Source organism: Apodemus sylvaticus, chromosome 7 (assembly GCF_947179515.1).
Source record: "Apodemus sylvaticus chromosome 7, mApoSyl1.1, whole genome shotgun sequence".
Lineage (NCBI taxonomy): Eukaryota > Metazoa > Chordata > Mammalia > Rodentia > Muridae > Apodemus > Apodemus sylvaticus.
The window spans coordinates 123,610,701-123,627,224 of record NC_067478.1 but is presented as its reverse complement, the minus strand read 5'-3'; positions in this window follow the sequence as shown (position 1 = coordinate 123,627,224).

Sequence of the window (16,524 nt, the reverse complement as noted above, 5' to 3'; positions counted from 1 at the left end):
CTTGCCCTGGGCCTTTTTTTGGTTGGAATATTTTGATTGCTTCTTCTGTTTCTTTAGAAACATAATAGGGTTATTTAAATACCTGTTATTGATTTAACTTTAGTAAGTGGTATCATTCTAGAAAATTTTCCATTTCATTAAGATTTTCCAATCTTAAAGAGTATAGGTTTTTGGAGTAAGACCTAATGATTCTCTGAAATGTTTCACTGTCTGTTGTTGTCTTCCCGCCCCTTTTTTTTTCTTATTTTGTTTGTTTGGATACTGACTCTCTGATTTTTTGTTATTTGACTATGGGTTTGTCTATCTTGTTGATTTTCTTATAAAACCAGATCTTGGTTCTGTTGATGTTCTATTCTTTTTTTCTAAATGATTGACTCAGCCCTGATTTTGATTATTTCCTCACTTCTACTCAGCTTTAGGGTGCTTGCTTCTTTTTGCTAGAGTGTGACCTCCCCCTGCCCACTGCTCTCAAGAATAGAAGGAGGGAATTGTGACTTCCACCTGCCCACTGCTCTCAAGAATAGCAGCCAGCTTTCGGAGGAACCGCCAGACTGATTTCCAGAGTGGTTGTACCAATTTGCAACCCCACCAGCAGTGGAGGAGTGTTCCTCTTTCTCCACACCCTCTCCAACACCTGCTGTCTCCTGAATTTTTAATCTTAGCCATTCTGACTGGTGTAAGATGAAATCTTAGGGTTGTTTTGATTTGCATTTCCCTAATGACTAATGAAGTTGAGCATTTTTTAAGATGCTTCTCCGCCATCCGAAGTTGTTCAGGTGAGAATTCTTTGTTTAACTCTGTACCCCATTTTTTAATAGGGTTGTTTGGTTTTCTGGAGTCTAACTTCTTGAGTTCTTTATATATATTGGATATTAGCCCTCTATCTGATGTAGGATTGGTGAAGATCTTTTCCCAATTTGTTGGTTGCCAATTTGTCCTCTTGATGGTGTCCTTTGCCTTACAGAAACTTTGTAATTTTATGAGGTCCCATTTGTCAATTCTTGCTCTTAGTGCATACGCTATTGGTGTTCTGTTCAGAAACTTTCTCCCTGTACCGATGTCCTCAAGGGTCTTCCCCAGTTTCTTTTCTATTAGCTTCAGAGTGTCTGGCTTTATGTGGAGGTCCTTGATCCATTTGGATTTGAGCTTAGTACAAGGAGACAAGGATGGATCAATTCGCATTCTTCTGCATGCTGACCTCCAGTTGAACCAGCACCATTTGTTGAAAAGGCTATCTTTTTTCCATTGGATGTTTTCAGCCTCTTTGTCGAGGATCAAGTGGCCATAGGTGTGTGGGTTCATTTCTGAATCTTCAATCCTGTTCCATTGATCCTCCTGCCTGTCACTGTACCAATACCATGCAGTTTTTAACACTATTGCTCTGTAGTATTGCTTGAGGTCAGGGATACTGATTCCCCCAGATTTTCTTTTGTTGCTGAGAATAGTTTTAGCTATCTTGGGTTTTTTGTTGTTCCAGATGAATTTGATAATTGCTCTTTCTAACTCTGTGAAGAATTGAGTTGGGATTTTGATGGGTATTGCATTGAATCTGTATATTGCTTTTGGCAAAATGGCCATTTTAACTATATTGATTCTACCGATCCATGAGCATGGGAGGTTTTCCCATTTTTTGAGGTCTTCTTCCATTTCCTTCTTCAGAGTCTTGAAGTTCTTGTCATACAGATTTTTCACATGTTTGGTAAGAGTCACCCCAAGATACTTTATACTGTTTGAGGCTATTGTGAAGGGGGTCATTTCCCTAATTTCTTTCTCAGCCTGCTTATCCTTTGAGTATAGGAAGGCCACTGATTTGCTGGAGTTGATTTTATAACCTGCCACTTTGCTGAAGTTGTTTATCAGCTGTAGGAGCTCTCTAGTGGAGTTCTTTGGGTCACTTAGGTAGACGATCATGTCGTCTGCAAATAATGATAGTTTGACTTCTTCCTTTCCAATTTGTATCCCTTTGACCTCCTTATGTTGTCGAATTGCCCGAGCTAGTACCTCAAGTACAATATTGAAAAGATAAGGAGAAAGGGGGCAGCCTTGTCTGGTCCCTGATTTCAGTGGGATTGCTTCAAGTTTCTCTCCATTTAGTTTGATGCTGGCTACCGGTTTGCTGTATATTGCTTTTACTATGTTTAGGTATCACTTCCAGAAGATCCTGCTATACCACTCCTGGGCATATACCCAGAAGACTCCCCACCATGTAATAAGGATACATGTTCTACTATGTTCATAGCAGCCCTATTTATAATTGCCAGATGCTGGAAAGAACCCAGGTATCCCTCAACAGAAGAGTGGATGCAAAAAATGTGGTATATCTACACAATGGAGTACTATTCAGCCATTAGAAACAATGAATTCATGAAATTCTTAGGCAAATGGATGGAGCTAGAGAATATCATACTAAGTGAGGTAACCCAGACTCAAAAGGTGAATCATGGTATGCACTCACTAATAAGTGGATATTAACCTAGAAAACTGGAATGCCCAAAACATAATCCACACATCAAATGAGGTACAAGAAGAAAGGAGGAGTGGCCCCTGGTTCTGGAAAGACTCAGTGAAACAGTATTCGGCAAAACCAGAACGGGGAAGTGGGAAGGGGTGGGTGGGAGGACAGGGGAAGAGAAGGGGTCTTACAGGACTTTCGGGGAGTGGGGGGGCTAGAAAAGGGAAATCATTTGAAATGTAAATAAATTATATCGAATAAAAAAAAAAAGAATAGCAGCCAACAACTTGACCACCCACCTCCTGAAGAACAAGAAGAACTGGTTTCCAGCCTTCAGGGGAGGGGCTTGGTCTGCCTTTGTTTCCTGGGAGAGAGGCATTATCATTAAAAATGGAGACTTGAACCAAAAGCCATTTGTTTTGTGTCTCTCCATGTAATTTCTCTTGCAGCCTGTTCCTCACACATCTTTCCTTCCAGAGAACCCACGATTAAGATGTGTGAGCTGGACTCAACACTAGAGCATTCAGGTGTATGTTCAAATTACCAGTATGAGAATTTTCTAATTTCTTTGTGGAGGAATTTAATACTATGAACATTCCTCTTAGAACTTATTTCATTGTGTTCCATAAGTTTGGGTGTGTGGTATTTTCAGCTTCATTGAACTCTAGGAAGTCTTCTATTTCTTTATTTATTTCTTGCTGATTCATAGATCAATGACTACAGTGGTTTTTTTTTGTTTGTTTGTTTGTTTGTTTGTTTGTTTGTTTCTATGAGTGTGCAAGCTTTCTGGTGTTTCTGTTATTGTAGAAATCCATCTGTGTTCCATGGTGGTCTGATAAGATATAAAGCATTATTTCAGTTTTCTTGTATCCTTTGAGACTTGCCTTGTGACAGATTATATGCTCAATTTTGGAGAAGGTCCTGTTAGGTACAAAGAACAAGGTATATTCTTTTGTATTTGGATTAGTTGTTCTATAGATATCTGTTATGTCCATTTGATTCAGACCTCTGTTAGTTTCATGATTTCTTTGTTTAGATTCTGTCTCAATGATCTGGTTATTTGTGAGATTAAAGACTTAAATTTTCCATTATTAATGTGTGAGGTTCAATGTATGACTCAAGCTTTAGCAATGTTTCTTTTACAAATTTGGGTGCCCTTGCATTTGGCACATAGATGCTCAGATTTGAGACATCATTTTGGTATATTTTTCATTTGATAAGTACACAGTGTTCTTTCCCATCTCTTTTGGTTATATTTGGCTGAAAATATATTTTATTAGATATTAGAATAGCTACTCCAGCTTGCTTCTTGGGTCCTTTGCCTGGAAAACTGCTTTCCAGCCCTTTACACTAAAGCAATGCCTATCTTTATAGAGGTATTTTTCTTATATGTAGCAGAATGATCCTTTTGCATCTATTCTATAAGCCTGTGCCTTTTTATTGGGGAATTGAGTCCAATGAATGCTGAGATATTTCAATGAACAGTGACTGCTATTTCCTGTTATTTTGATGGTGGTGGTGGTGGTGGTGGTGATACATATGTGAGTTTTCCTTCCGTATGCTCATATAAAATTGGTTATTTTCTATTGCCTTTTTTGCATTATTTTTATACTCCTTGAGGTGAACTTTTCCTTCTAATATTTTCTGTAGGGCTAGATTTGTAGAGAGATGTTGCTTAAATTTGGAGTTTTCTTGAAATATCTAGTTTTTTCCATCTAAAGTGATAGAGAATTTTTCTGGGTATAATAATTCATATGTGGGTTTTCTTTTTAGAGGTTTAAAAATATCTGCTCATGCTCTACTAGCTTTTAGAGTCTCTTTTGAGAAGTCTGGCATAATTATGATAGGTCTGCCTTTGCATACCTAGCCTCTTTCTCTTTCCTTTTAATAGTCTTTCTTTGTTCTGTATATTTAGTGTTATAATTTATTTTTTATTTCTTTTTTTATTTTCTATATTCTTTGTTTATAATCCAAATGAGTCCCCTTTCCCAGTTCCCCCTCCCCATAAGTGCCATAAGCCCTCTTCCCTCTGCACATTCACCAAACAATGCTCCCACTTCTCTGTCCTGGTAATCCCCTACAATGCTGCCTCAAGACATTCCAGGACCGGGCCCTCTCCTTCCTTCTTCTTGGGAATCATTTGATATGTGAGTTGTGTCTTGGGTATTCAGAGCTTCTGGGCTAATATCCACTTATCAGTGACTGCTTTCCATGTGTATTCATTTGATAATGGGTTACCTCACTTAGGATGATATTTGCCAGTTCCAACCACTTGCCTAAGAATTTCATGAATTCAATGTTTTTAATTTCTGAGTAGTATTTCATTGTGTAAATATACCACATTTTCTGTATCCATTCCTCCATTGAGGGACATCTGGGTCCTTTCCAGCTTCTGGCTATTATAAATAAGGCTGCTATGAACATAGTGGAGCATGTGTCCTTATTGCATGCCAGGGAATCCTCTGGGTATAAGCCCAGGAATGGTATAGCAGGGTCCTCTGGAAGTGTCATGTCCAGACTGATTTCCAAAGTGGTTGTACCACCTTGCAATCCCACCAGCAGTGGAGGAGTGTTCCTCTTTCTCCACATCCTTGCCAACACCTGCTATCTCCTGAGTTTTTAATCTTACTACATAGCAATAGTGTTAAAAACTGCATGGTATTGTTACAGTGACAGACAGATAGAATAGTGGAATAGAACTGAAGACCAAAAATGAACCCACACACCTATGGTCTATTGATCTTCGACGAAGGAGCTAAAACCATCCAGTGGAAGAAAAAAAGATAGCCTGTTCAAAAAATGGTGCTGTTTCAACTGGAGGTTAGCATGCAGAAGAATGGAAATCGATCCATTCTTATCTCCATGTACTAAGCTCAACTCCAAGTGGATCAAGGACCTCCACATAAAACCAGACACACTGAAACTAATAGAAAAGAAATTGGGGAGCCGGGTGGTGGTGGTGCATGCCTGTAATCCCAGCACTCTGGGAGGCAGAGGCAGACAGATTTCTGAGTTCGAGGCCAGCCTGGTCTACAGAGTGAGCTCCAGGGCACCCAGGGTTATACAGAGAAACCCTGTCACAAAAAAAAAAAAACAAATCCAAAAAAAAAAAAAAAATGGGGGAAGAGCCTTGGGCACAGGGGAAAAGTTCCTGAACAGAACACCAATAGCTTATGCTCTAAGATTAAGAACAGACAAATGGGACCTCATAAAATTGCAAAGTTTCTTTAAGGCAAAGGACACTGTCAATCTGTCAAAAGGGCAACCAACAAATTGGGAAAAAAATCTTCACCAACCCTACATCTGACAGAGGGCTAATATCTAATATATACAAAGAACTCAAGATGTTAGACTCCAGAGAGCCAAATAACCCTATTAAAAATGGGGTACAGAGATAAAGAATTTTTACCTGAAGAATTTCGAATGGCTGAGAAGCACTTTAAGAAATGTTCATTAGTTCATTAGTTCATTAGTCATTAGGGAAATACAAATCAAAACAACCCTGAGTAGTTTAATTCCTATTTGACTACAGAACTTACTTTTCTGGTCTAGTCTAATTAGTGTTCTGTAAGCTTCTTTTACATTTATTTACACCTCTTTCTTTAGGCTAAGAAACTTTTCTTCTATGATTTTGGTCCTTGGAGCTGGGAAAGGCCTTTGAGCCTTTTCATGTTCTTCTCTTTCTATTATTCATAGGTTTCCTGGATGTTTTGAGCCAAGAATTTCTTAGATTTAACATTTTCTTTGAACAATGTTTCAGATTCTTTTATTGTACCTTCTACATTGGATATATTCTCTTCCATCATTTGTATTATGTTGGTGATGCTTGTATCTATTGTTCTTTTTCTCTTTCCTAGGGTTTCCATCTCAAGGATACCCTCAATTTATGTTTTTGGTTGTTATTTTATTTTATTTTTATTTCTATTTTCATATCTTGGCCAGTTTTATTTATTTCCTTTACCTGTTTGATTGTATTTTTATGCAGTTCTTTGAGTGATTTTTTTTTTCTTCTTTAAAGGCTTCTACCTGTTTGATCGTATTTTCCTTCCTTTCCTTAAGGGATTTATTAATTTTCTTTTTAAATAGCTCTATTATCTTTGCAAGACTGGATTTAGGGTCATTGTGCTTCAGTTGTATTAGGATATGTATCACTTGCTGTAGTGGAATAGCTGTTCTGAAGGTGCTATATTGCCAGGGCGCTTGTTGATTGTATTCTTTCATGACTGTCACCCATCTGGTTGTCCCTGGATGTTCTTGTTGTAGCAGGTATCAGGAGGAGTCCTAACCTTGATGACCCTGGTGTGACATACTTCTGTTGGATGCCCTTTGCAATGCAAATTCCAGCAGTTGGGTAACCCCCTGGGGGTATGGTTTGAAAGGGGTTGTAAATTAGAGACCAGTAGAGAATTGGCAAGACAATGGAGTTCTAGGCTACAGTAGAGACTCTTGGCAGCTAGGAGTGCCCCACATGATCCAACATGGGTTGAAGTAGAGAATCTCTGTAGAGAATTTATTAAAGATAGTCCTTAAGTTACAGAAAAACTGTAATTACATAAAATCACAGTAACACTGAATTATCCTTCTCTATGAGTTTCTACAGAACTAGTTGGGAAATTCAGAGTTACAATGACTGCCCACTACTTCCTGAGGAGTCTTACAGACAATGTGTTTACCATGGCTACCACCACGAATATTATTAGGCTGTTCATGACCTTCACCTACATTTGCTATACATATTTCTTCATATTTGGCAGTGGTGCAGATTTCTCTAGTCTATAGAAAGGCATCCTCTGTCAAACCCTGGCAAACTGCTGTGTGTGTCTCAGAGAAGTTTCTTCCAAATAAATTATATAACTTCCATGTATTTTCTGATGTTTCCCTAAGATAGATAGATTGCCTGCTTGTATCATAGATTTATTGTTTCTTATACTCACTAGCTCCCAACATAATCCTGCTATCATGGGCTTCCCCTAAATATTTATCACAAGCTTTTCCAGGTATAGAGAGTAGAAGGAACATGACCAGTCTATCATTTTTACTCAAAACACAAACAAACAAACAATCCAAGATATTCAAAGGCCTGTAAAAGCAGCATTTTCTTTAGATATAGAATTCTGAATAACTATTATTGAATCTCTCAGTACTGAGAGCATAATTTAATGTGGTTTATATAGATTTCATTAACAGTTTTTATGCCCTAAACTTCTGAATATCACATAAAATATATGGATAATAGGAAAGCAAGCATTCATTAAATGAATAGCGAGAGCCTATAATTGCTACAGATGCAAATCAGTTAAATGAAATGGTTACTATACACTCATATAGAAAAATAATTCCAACAGTGATAATCATTATTATCTGAAATTCATCATCAAGAGAGAAGCATATTAGAATATTAACCAAAGCCTCTACACATACTGAAATTTAAGGCTTTCGTATATTCACCCCATTACCCTAGTTCATTCTTAATGTGCTGCATCTCCAAGAGAGGAATAAGTAATTGTCATAGCTCCAATTATCAGGTAAGCACACAAAGCAAGAAAATATTATCTTGAAATAGGCTGTCTTCTGCAAATTGCAATAGGTAAGGAATCTGATTCAGGCATTTGCCTCAATTTGAAATGCATTTTTTGGGGGGTCACTTCTGGCCAATCATAAGATAAGGTTGGTTTATTAGGTTCTGTTTTGGAAATTGGAATAGCTACGACTCTGTTGCCCACTTTGAAATAATGCAAGCATCTTATAAAACACACATTTGGATTTTTTTATCTAATAAAAGTATTAGAATGAAAAGCACTGCATGGTGTCTTTCTAAGTGTAGCTATTATTTACCATATTTTCTTATTATTTAATGGAGCATAGATATTGTCTTTGACAAGCCCAACCTAAGAAGTAGCCTTACCAGGTCACATATGAGCACATTTAATATTCCAAAAGCTTAACTCCAGTAGGTGACATGGATACATATTCACCGTAAATACATCTTACTCATCTTGACCTTTAATGAACAGAACTATTTTAATTTTTATTACTAACACTAGAATATCCATTTTTATTTAACCCTCCTTTTAAAGATGTCCATCTATGACTGCTTCATCATTGACTCTTATCAGCCTACTATGTGTTGGGCTTAATGGAGGATTCTAATTTACCAGTCTTCAACATAGGCAAAGCAAATTTCACCATTCAGTCCCACCTTGCACCAATTTCCTACTAGAATTACATCATCTACTCCTTTTTACCATTTCTTTCTTGGTCACTTCTTTTACCTACCAATCTCCTACATCTGTTTCCATTTTCCCCACCCACCCCTGACATCACTTCAGGATTTACCTCTATCACTCCACTACTTAGCCAGAGCTTCAGTTCCTGTCTGTTGGACAGATTATAGCTAAGAAAGCCTTTATAATTCTTTCAAATAAATTTTCACGCATCTCATTCTTTCTCTCCCTTTCCCCTACTCTCTCTCTCTCTCTCTCTCTCTCTCTGTGTGTGTGTGTGTGAGTGTGAGTGTGTGTGTGTGTATGTGTGTTTGTGTGTTTGTATTCAGTATAATGTCGGACATTTAACCTAATCTCTTCTCACCATATGGACTTCGGGGGTTGAATTCAGATCACCAGTGTTGGAGACAAGCACCTTAACCAGCTGAGCTATCTTGTCAACCCAGACTTTATTTTTTTTCACTTAAGCTGAAAGGTTGGTGTAATTTAATGCCCCAGGCAAATGACAATTGAATTAATGGACAAATGACAATTATTTGCAGGCATCTTAACATTCTTACATTTATTTTTCTTTTTTCTTTCATTCTTTGTTTCGTTTCTTTGTTTTGTTCATTCTTTCTTTCCAGAAATTATTTTTATAGCCCAAGTTTAACTTAGTTTTAACAACAAAGCTACCTAAACTCCCTTTGAAATAGAATAAAGGATGCTTTGTTTGGTTTGGGGAAGATAAAAATCCATACTTGTCAAATAGCTCTGTCAAGTTCCTTGTTGAGTCATGTGAGAGGGGGTCTACAGTAAGCCTTAAGAAAACTCCAATTTTTTACAGAATGCTTGCAATATCAGACCCAGTACCTGAGAGACCTGTAAGAAGTTTTAATGCTTATATTCAACAGCTCTCTGCTCTAAAATCCAAGCTCTAATGGGAATGGGCGAGATAATGAGATCTACAGTGTCAACAGTTTGATGATAAGCGTGAGAATATTGGAACCACAAATCCCTGGAACTCTGCAGCCTGACAGCAGCAGTCCCTTCAATTCCCCCAAAACTTTGTTCTTGATAGAACTTGTAAAAGAAAAAAAAAAAAAGAAAAGAAAAACAGAAGCAGGTATCTTATAGAAAGACATGTGTGTTCTATTCCAGACTGACAATTGCCATCTATCATTTTTGTCAGGATAATCCTAAACTAAAGTCCAGAACATTCTAAACAAATAAGTACAGGCTTTTTCTATAAAGAAATAATACACAGAGCTTCAGTCAAAATGCAGGACTTACTAACACACACTTGAGAAATAGATGAAGATCATGAAATTTGGAAATCACTGTGCTTGACTCTGTCCAGGGAGGGATAGCTTCATACATGTCTATAAATGTTAGCAGTGGGGAGCTCTATTCTGCTATCAGCACTGGTACCTGTACACCTGTCAATTAGGAATATTCATAGAATTATTTACAGAAAAGTAATATATAGACAATGAAAGATATTTTTGTGTAGTACTAAAGCAACAATAGAAAAGTTAGGTGAATATTAACATTCCTTTTCTATATTAATATGAGGTACACACTGTGTTTTTCCCATAGGTTTTACTCAATAAGCTCAAAAGCCTGAGTTCCAGTTTCAAGAAACACTAGACTTTCATATCTTGCCAATTCTCTTTAACAAATCTTAGGGGCTTTTGCTTCCATTGAATATTGTGCTAATGCCTTCTAAGATGATGCTCTGTGTCACTCAATATTTACAACATTGTCTCCTGTTAGGCATTGTTAAAGAGATTCATCATGCATTATCATCACTGTATCTGAATTTAGCAAAACTGAATTGCAAGAGCACAAAGTATAAGAGATGAATTTGCTATATGCAAAATTAAAAAGGGGGCCAGAAAAGCTCAGAGTCTTAAAAGTCGATAACCCAAGGATCACCTGTACTGCCAGTGGTGGGTATACTGGCCATGCCCTAATTTCCTCTAAGCCAAGAGACCTGGCAAAGCTTTGCATCAAAAAAGCATTGGTTGGCTAAAGTGAAGAAAGAACATAACAGGAGAGGACAGGAATGGAAGTCTGGCTGTTTTCACCCTCACATTCCCACAGTCTTGGAATGGTATACTCCTAGCGTATTTATCAGTTTCCCATACACTACAAGTAGGAAAACAGTGGGGCTGGTCCACATAGAGAATTCTCTAACATCTAGATGTTAAATACAGTCAAATACAACTATGTTTCAAGGGAAGGTACTGAACCTGCTAAGTGAGGAGAGTGATTACAATTCTCAAAGGCACTCCTGAGTATACTTAGCATGTACTTTAAGAAACAGAGTCTGCTTTTGTTGTTGAATTGCTCTGGCTAGGACTTCAAGTACTATATTGAATAGATAGGGAGAGAATGGGCAGCCTTTTCCGGTCCCTGATTTTAGTGGGATTGCTTCAAGTTTCTCTCCACTTAGTTTGATGTTGGCTGCTTATTTGCTATATATTGCTTTCACTATGTTTAGGTATGGGCCTTGAATTCCTGATCTCTGCAAGACTTTTATCATGAAGGGAAGATGAATTTTGTCAAACGCTTTTTCAGCATCGAATGAAATGTACATGTGTTTTTTTTCTTTGAGTTTGTTTATGTAGTAGATTACACTGATGGATTTTTGTATATTGAACCCATTCCTGCATCCCTGGGATGAAGCCTACTTTATCATGGTGAATTATCATTTTGATTCATTCTTGGACTCACCTGGCTAGAATTTAATTGACTGTTTTTGCATCAATGTCCATAAAAGAAATTGGTCTGAAGTTCTCTTTCCTTGTTTGGTTTAGGTATAAGCATTATTGTGGCTTCTTGGAATGAATTGAGTAGTGTTCCTTGTGTTTCTATTTTGTGGAATAGTTTGAAGAGTATCCATATTAGGTCTTCTACAAGAACTTCAAGCCTCTAAAGAAAGAAATCAAAGAAGATCTCAGAAGATGAAAAGATCTCGCATGCTCATGGATTAGCAGGATTAATATGGTAAAAATGGCCATCTTGCAGAAAGCAATCTATAGATTCAATGCAATCCCCATCAAAATTCCATATCAATTCTTCATAGAATTAGAAAAAGCAACTTGGAAATTCATTTGGAATAACAACAACAACAACAACAATAACAATAACAGCAATAAAAACAACAGGATAGCAAAAACTATTTTCCACAACAAAAGAAGTTCTGGGGGAATCATCACCCCTAACTTAAAGCTCTACTACAGAGCAATAGTGATAAAAACTGTATGGTATTGGTGGAGAGACAAGCAGGAAGATCAATGAAATAGATTTGAAGACCCAGAAATAAAGCCACACACATATGGTCTCTTGATATTTGACAGAGGAGCTAAAAACATCCAGTGGAAAATAGACAGCATTTTTAACAAATGGTGCTGGCTCAACTGGAAGCTACCATGCAGAAGAATACAAATTGATTCATTCTTATCTCCTTATACAAATCTCAAGTTCAAGTAGATCAAGAACCACCACATAAAACCAGATACACTGAAGCTTATAGAGAAAAAGGTGGGGAAGAGCCTTGAATACAGGGGCACAGGGGAAATTTTTGTGGACAGAACATCAATGGCTTATGCTCTAAGAACAAGAATTGACAAATGGAACTTCACAAAACTGCAAAGCTTCTGAAAGGCAAAGGACAATGTCAAAAGGACAAAACAGCAACCAACATATTGGGAAAAGATCTTTACCAATCCTCCATTCGATAGAGGGCTAATAGCCAAAGTATACAAAGAAATCAAGAAGTTAGACTCCAGAGAGTCAAATAATCCTATTAAAAATGGGGTACAGAGCTAAGTAGAGAATTCTCAACTGAGGAAACTCGAATAGCTGTGAAGCACTGAAATAAATGTTCATCAGCCTTAGTTATCAGGGAAATACAAATCAAAACAACCCTGAGATTCCATCTCATACCAGTCAGAATGGCTAAGATCAAAAATTTATGGGACAACAGGTATTGACTACTACAACAGGATGTGGAGAAAGAGAAACATTTCTCCAACCCTGGTGGGATTGCAAGCTTGTACAACCACTCTGGAAATCAGTTTGATGATTCCTCAGAATATTGGACATAGTACTATCTAAGGACCCAGCTATACCACCCCTGGGCATATAACCAAAAGATTATCCAACATGTAATAAGAACATATGCTCCACTATGTTCATTGCATCCTTATTTAATAGCCAGAAGCTGGAAAATACCCAGATTTCCTTCAACAGAGGAATGGATACAGAAAATATGGTATATCTACATAATGGTATATCTACTCAGGTATTAAAAACAATAAATTCTTGAACTTCTTAGGCAAATGGATAGATCTAGAGTGTCATCCTGAGTGAGGTAACACAATCACAAAAGAACACACATGGTTTGCACTCACTGATAAGTGTATATTAGCCCAAAAGCACAAAATAAACAAGTTGAAATTCACAGACCTCAGGAAGCTCAAGAAAAAGGAAGACCAGAGTGTGGGTGCTTTGGTTTTTCTGAGAAAGTGAACAAAATACTCAAAAGAGCAGTTATGGAGACAAAGTGTGGGGCAGAGACTAAAGGAAAGGCCACACAGAGACTGTTCTACCCAGGGATTCATCCTATAAACAGTCACCAAACCCCAACACTATTATGGATGACAAGAAGTGTGTGCTGAAAGGCACCTTACTGTCTCAGGAGGGCACTTACCAGAGCCTTACAGATACAAAGGCAGATGCTAACAGCCAACCATTGGAATGAGCATGGATTCCCCCAATGGAGGAGTTGGAGGGAGGACTGGAAGAGCTGAAAGGGTTCGCAGCCCCATGAGAAGAATGGTGATATCGGCCAACCCTACACCCTTGGACTTCCAAGGACTAAGCCTTCAACCAAGGGGTACACGCTGTTCCAAGTAAAAGTGTGGCAGAGGAATGCCTTGTGGGGCATCAGTAGGAAGAGAGGTACTTTTATGAAGGCTTGATAGATGCCCCAGTGTGGAGAAATCAAGGACCAGTAGGTGGATGGAGGGGCATCTTCTGGGAGTCAGGGGTTGGGAGGATGGGTGGGGAGTTTTCTGGAAGGGGGCAACTGGGAAAAGGTAAAATAAGAATATATTCAATAAAAAAATTAAAAAAGAAAAAGAAAAAAGAAACAGAGTCTGCCTGCAACCTAGTCTAAACATCCCTGATGAAGACAGACAAATGGCAAAACATGTAGGGAGAAGTTCTATGTATAGGACTGATCATTATGTAAAGACCTATGGAGCTCTTATTGATCATTTGGATTACTCACATAACCTTGGGAATGGCCAAAACTATCATAAGTGTAGAAGCTAAACTCTGATTAAACATAAAAAGCTAATAGCGAATGCTCAGAGAAATATACCTAGACACCAACTGTGAACACTATTCTCCAAGATTTCTGAGAACTCTTTGCTTTTATTGTTTGTTACTGAAATAAGAGATAAAGGATGTCATAGTGGCAGAACCTGATTTTCTGCAAGTCAGCTTTGGCTGACCCTCCTAATCACTGCAGTGTCAGTGCTGTCTCTAAATTTGTCCAGTATTTGGTTAGTGGTTCTATAAGTGAGCCCGTGGTATCAAACCTGTGGGTTCTTGTCTCTTTCAAAACATTTTTATATGTCCATTGACAGTTTCAGGAATGTATGTCATACAGTTTGATCATATTAATCCCCTTTCTCTCCTACTCCCAATAAATTACTTCTCAATGAGTTCCCTTCTACATTTATGATGTCTTTCTGTCTGTCTGTCTTTTACTTTTTTGGTAATTCATTATCTTAATTAAACTTACTTACATGGTCATAGGTTGGGGATTATTTACTGGTCTGTGGGCAGTTTGTTAATGACTACATCACTGAAAACAATTATTCTCCCACACCAACCATTAGCTGCCAATTGTTCCTTAGAACTGGCAGAAGCCTCAAGAGTTATTCCCATACTGATGATGGAATGGTGCATTATTCTTGTACAGGCTTCAACTTCTGTAAGTTTCTGAATTCTAGGGTCTTCTCTTCTTAATTCCTCATTTTCTATCTTCTGATCACCTGCATATCATTTTTCCTGTTACAGTGTAACCCCTACACTTACTCTAGTTAAAAACTTAAAATTCCAGGTCTATTTATGGCCCCTAAAGCACAGTATTGTATTCTAACAGTGGGTACTTACTAAATAATTGTTAGAATGAACTTATTACAATATAAAATCAGCCTTGACAGTATGCCTTCATACACTTGTAGAAGATACAAATATATAAGTTGGTTTTCTGGCCATTAAAAGAATAAAATTAAACTTTTTCAGGCTAAATTTTTATGATGTTGAACTTAATTTTGACATCTGATACTAAATATTAATATCAGTTTCTATTTTGACTACTAAATTAACTTTGCACTTAATCAAATGAGAGTATTTTTATCTACCTACACACATTACATATTCCCTTTTCTTTAATTTTTGTTATTTAGAACAACTTTTCATTTTATTTCCATTGTCAGTATCTATCTTGCCTAGCAATAATAAAAAGAAAAAGAGTGAATAAACTTTAGTTTGGGTCTCAGCCTCACAAAAACTTTTTCAATGGTTCTAAGGTATGTATGCCTGTGTGTGTATATATATATATGCTCATGTGTGTGATTGCATGTGTATGTATGAGTGTCTGTGCACATGCACTTCTGTGAATGTGCATGTATGTGAGTGCATCATGCATGTTCCAAAGAGCATCTTGGTAAAGGGGTTGCATGGCTGGCCATTTGTCATCTTTTAAAACTCCTGCTTTTGTTTACTGCCTTGAGACTATGTTGGTGATGTATCTCACTGCATCAGCTTACTACCATGTGATTGCCTGAAATATTGACAGATCCAATGAGAACAGTTCTAGCTCAACTGCTAATTCTTCTGTTTTGCCATGTACTGGACATATTTTTTCTGAGTAAAACTGTGTCTTTCCAATCCTAATATTCACTATAGAGGTAAATAGTTATACAACTTATTAAATACAGTATAAAATATTCAGGAGATACACTGTTATTTTGGAAACAAGAAGGGCAAGAAGATGTTTGCAAGATACTCTTAAAGATATGTGGGATAGATAAGCAAAGCATTCCTGAATGCTTATCCTTAAAAATAAAGAACAATTTGGCAGTTCCACATGTCACCCTTCACTCGCTGGAATAGCATCTGAGACTTTGTTTCTCCAGTTGCTATTAATCCAATGTCATTTTAAAACCATAAATAATAAATAATGTATTAAGTTCTGAAACTTATTAGCAGTAACTGTTCCTTGTGGAAAATTCACTCTTTTCAAATGAATTTACCTGAATGTAAGGTAAATTATTAACTTTCATAGAAGATACTCATCAACCTTTCTTTTTTATTATGTTTTTTATTTTTTTATTGGATATATTCTTTATTTACATTTCAAATGTTATCTCCCTTCCCAGTCCTCCCACTGAAGCCCCCTCTACCATCCCCTCCCCTGCTTCTACGTGAGTGCTTCCCCACCCACTCCCCGACCCACTCCTGCCATCCCACCCCTATCAATCATTCTTAATGGCTGGTGCAAGTTCTGCTTGTCTGCTAATCTGAATGCACCACTCTGGAGAGGTGCATCCTAATATTATTTTTATGCCTCTGGGTTTTCACTCATGTTTTAAAGGTTTCCAATAAGTCTCCTCCTAATTGATCTTAGTAACTTATTCATGTTTTTGTACATGTGAGCATGTGTGTGTGTGTGCATGCATGCACATACACACACACACACACACACACACACACACACACACACACACACACACACACACCCTCCAAAATCTACTTCTCTAGTTGATTATACCCATTTGAATA